The sequence below is a fragment of the Crocuta crocuta genome, unplaced genomic scaffold, assembly GCF_008692635.1.
Source record: "Crocuta crocuta isolate KB4526 unplaced genomic scaffold, BGI_CrCroc_1.0 scaffold1129, whole genome shotgun sequence".
NCBI lineage: Eukaryota > Metazoa > Chordata > Mammalia > Carnivora > Hyaenidae > Crocuta > Crocuta crocuta.
The window spans coordinates 102,872-106,718 of NW_027528629.1; the positions used below are offsets into that span (position 1 = coordinate 102,872).

At 38.1% G+C, this 3,847-nt stretch overlaps 1 pseudogene; it reads right to left on the minus strand.

Moving 5' to 3' along the window:
• Positions 1-326: 326 nt before the first annotated feature.
• Positions 327-1,035, minus strand: LOC144224270 (protein tyrosine phosphatase type IVA 1 pseudogene; annotated as a pseudogene).
• Positions 1,036-3,847: the final 2,812 nt, after the last annotated feature.

Genomic DNA, 3,847 nt, shown 5'->3' on the forward strand with positions numbered 1-3,847 from the left:
CCTTCAATGTGTGAAGTGACTGAAGGAATAAATCACCGAAGGACTACTTAAGACTAGAGATATACAAGTATTGCACTGGGTATTTTCATACCTCATTACTCTAAATTTCTTGTATGTTGATAAGATACAATTGATACAGATGGAAAACACATTTTAAATATTGAAGAGCTAGAATCTTTTACTAAGTGTGAAAATAACATAAAAAATGCAGTGGCTCTAATTCTGGCAAGTTTGTGGCCTGCTAAAACTTTTTCAATGTTCTTATGGAAGGTTTATTTGNTGTCTAAAGTTTCACATCCAAGGCCATAGCATCAGGCAGCACCCATTCATTGAATGGTAGAGTTGTAACTGGCATTTCTGAGGTGCAGGTACAATGTAGGACGATAATTCTCCAGATACAAAAGTTTCTTCTCACTGTTAAAATCTCCACATTGCTCTTGCTTTGTGAATTTTACTGCACCTTCATATTTTATTCGACCTTCATTTAATGCTCAGGCAACAAGCACGGAAGTTCTCCCAATACCCACAGCACTGTGAACTGCAATACAAGATTCAGGATTTTCAGGAAATTTCTTTTTTACGAGTTTCAACTACTTATCAAAAATCTGGCTGGATGGTGGTACACCATCATCAAAAGGCTGGTCCAGAACCTGGATGCCCTCTTTCACCAAAATGGCAATGTGATAAGCTGCTTCACACACACTCATGATGGTGATAACTCCGTTCTTCTTCTTCTTTTTTTTTAATTTTTTTTTATTTATTTTGAGAGAGAGGGAGTGAGAGAATAGGGGAGGGACAGAGAGAGATGGATAGAGGGTCCCAAGCAAGCTCAGCATTGTCAGTGCAGAGCCTGATGTGAGGCTCAAACTCATGAACCCTGAGCCAAAGTCAGTAGCTTAACCGGCTGAGCCACCCTAGTAACTTTATTCTTAAATTCTTGTAAGAATTTGTTTAAGGAGGCACTAGTTCACTGTGCACAATAAGAAACCTCATATTCCTGTATGCAGTCTCTACAGGAGCAGGACAGTTCATCCCAGTTATGTGGACATTATTAAATTTTTAAAAAAGTATAGAAAGGAGCTGAAGTCGACTTCAAAGTACACCAGTTGAACATTTCAGTGAGTTAAATATAAAGTTGGAAGAAATAGCAAATGAAATCAACCTTCAAACAAAAATGTCAGGGTTTCAGTGCATTAATACTGAGACCCTAGAAAACAAGTGCACTCAGCTTTACCCTATTCAGGTCAGAACTCATGTAAAATGTTCTGCATTCAGTTCTTAAATGTTCCAGTTATTCGTTCTTATGGAAACTTCTCAGGTACTAACATAACAACTTTCTAGAATTCACTAGTCTACAGAGAGGTTGGACTACCCCTTACTAAGTCCATAAATGTGTGATCAAGAACACCAGAGAACTGAGGGATGTGTTCGCTCATTGATGAATGTGGTTTGATCAGACAATGGTCCCAAGGCAGAAGTGACCGGGCTCAGAGCACAGCTCAGTGGAAAGTGCATCTCAGAGCAGATCTATTCCCATCTGAGTCCAAAGCATGCCATAAGCAGTCTATATCCCAAGCCTTCTCTTTTTCCTTTCTCTGCACAAAGGACAAAGGGAGAGTTGGGCCACCAGTCACAATCAGGGATCAGGGGATTTCGGCCTAGCACTGATTAGGACAGGCGAGGCTGGGGTAAAGATACACCTGGAGCATCTCAAAAGGAAAGTGGCAGCTCACACGCCAGAGTTGTTTATTTCTATGGAAATGTTTCACAAATTAGTCTATAGATCTTGCCATGCATCACTTCTAAGCACAGATCATGTTTCATATTAGATGACCAGTAAGTATCATTTCCCTTTCTTCGTATAAACAACAAACAAAAACTGATATTAGACATTGTCCTGTATTAACATGACAATTTAATAATCATTTAACAACACAATAATTGGTTATGATGCTGATTATTCTTTTGATGCAGCTGTTAGGAGGCATCATGGTCTAGGCTGGCCTAGAAATCATTCGGTTTTTCTTCCATTTGCTGCAGAACTGATGAGTTCTAGATCCAGCCTCTTTGGGCATTTCAAACCCATTTGCCCACATATAAATATGATACGGTTTCTAAGACTTAAAAAGTTTTTAAAAGACATAATAAACAACAGAGTAAAAATAAGGCAACCAATCCAAAGCGGAATCTAAACCTCATCTTTAATATGAGATAAGGGACCAGAAAAGGGATTGTGGAGTGAATAAGAACAACTCACTCCTTTTATCCTTGAGTGCAAGTTGGGACAAGAGAATACAAATGATCACTGTGTCTCCTGAAAAAATGCAAAGCTCCAAAGGAATTCTTTTCACCATCTAAACAACAGGGGGTGAGAAGGAAGTTCATGTGGAAAAAGAGATTGTGGAAAGACAGTATATATTGCATGTATGTGTTAAATGATATCTTATGATCTTCTCAGGGTGGATAAGAAGAAAAATAATGTATGTTTATATGGCTATATTCATATTCCTTATTCAAGCACAGGGTAAGGAAATGGTAACTAAAGATTACACTACACTTGCCATATCACAGTATGATTAAATTCTGTAATTCACTGAGTCACTGGAAAATTGCAGATCACATGATATATATGCTTAGGTATGACTATATGCATATATGCATATCTACACACACACATACACATGTGTGCATTACTGTCATTATATTACATGTATCATAAGTTAGTTCTGCATCTGCAGACATGTATACTACATATTTCCTTCTCTGAGATGACATATCCAAGTTAGCAATAATTGAAAGTAGATTACCTAAGAAGCACTTTGTCATATTTACTTACATTTTCTCTAGAAACATATTTCTTTTCCTTTTGTTTACATTTTAAATAAAAATCTGGAAGAAAAAAATCTTATTTTCAAGACCCATTTTCNAACCCCTGATTAAAGCTCCATGAAATGAGAGGAAATACATGCATTTTAAAATAACGTCTTTATAACATCCCATAAAAAATAAAAATGTTTTATTAATTATATGTACAAAGGGAGACCGTGGGGGGTATTTCTGCAGTAATTCAATAAACATTTATTAAGGCATATAAATATTGATAAAATCTAGACCTAGACCATTATTAACTTGTTATCCACAGGAGGATTTCTATATCCATATATATAAAACTAAATTAAAAATGGGGGCACGTGGGTCGCTCAGTCAGTTGGGCGCCCGACTGCGGTTCAGGTCATGATCTCACAGTTCGTGGGTTCAAGCCCTGTGCTGGGCTTTGTGCTGACAGCCAGCTCAGAGCCTGGAGCCTGTTTCAGATTCTGTGTCTCCCTCTCTCTCTGACCCTCCCCTGCTCATGCTGTCTCTTTCTCTCAGAAATAAATACAACATTTAAACAAATGAAACACAGGGGCATCTGGGTGGCTCAGTCAGTTAAATGTCCAACTTGGAGGATCGAGCCCTGTTTCAGGCTCTGTGCTGAACATGGAGCCTGCTTGAGACAGACTCTCTCTCTCTCTCTCTCTCTCTCTCTCCCTCTCACCCTTGCACTCTTTCTCTCTCTCTAAAATAAATAAACCTTAAAAAAAATTTAAGGCATTATACCTAGAGTAAGAAAAAACTGAGTTCATTGGGGTTCTGAGTAAATCTGCCCAGCATTTGAAGCAGGATGCTAGAACAGGCTTTTCAAAGTGGCATGTACTCATTCATACATTGGTCTTTCACAATTTTAACTGCTACTGGTCTCTACAATAGATGTATACTGTACATGCTCTTATGAGGCTAAAAAGCCCATGAAAAAAACTGACAGCATATGATCAATGAGGAAAAGAGGCAAGATTGGTAAAGAAGG